Raw genomic sequence first — 233 nt, 5'->3', positions numbered from 1 at the left:
CGACGTTCGCCCCAAGAGCGCCGGCAAAGCGGCGGCGGCCGCCGGCGGCCCGGTGGAGGTGAAGGTAGTTTGCAGCAACCTGGAGCTCGTTCAGGTCCTGCCTCCCGAGGCGCTGCCTAACCGGACGGTCACCCTGTGAGTACCGGACCCGGAGGGGGGTGGGCGGCCTTGGTGCGACGTGGACGGGGTTGGGGGAGCGCCGGCCTGAGGTAAAATGGGGTCAGGCGCGGGGG

At 71.7% G+C, this 233-nt stretch overlaps 1 protein-coding gene across 1 annotated transcript in view; it reads left to right on the top strand.

Annotated features, from left to right (window-relative positions):
• Window positions 1-12: 12 nt before the first annotated feature.
• The window catches only part of GPR125 (G protein-coupled receptor 125), a 63,313-nt gene continuing 63,092 nt past the window's right edge, over window positions 13-233 (top strand). Inside the window, exon 1 of the mRNA XM_010576851.1 lies at window positions 13-135. The gene's annotated coding sequence lies outside the window, so the exon portion shown is untranslated. The remainder of the gene's footprint in view (window positions 136-233) is intronic.

The sequence above is a fragment of the Haliaeetus leucocephalus genome, unplaced genomic scaffold (genome assembly GCF_000737465.1).
Source record: "Haliaeetus leucocephalus isolate CR32 unplaced genomic scaffold, Haliaeetus_leucocephalus-4.0 Scaffold545, whole genome shotgun sequence".
In the NCBI taxonomy this organism is placed as follows: Eukaryota; Metazoa; Chordata; class Aves; order Accipitriformes; family Accipitridae; genus Haliaeetus; species Haliaeetus leucocephalus.
This window is presented reverse-complemented; position numbering and strand designations above follow the sequence as displayed.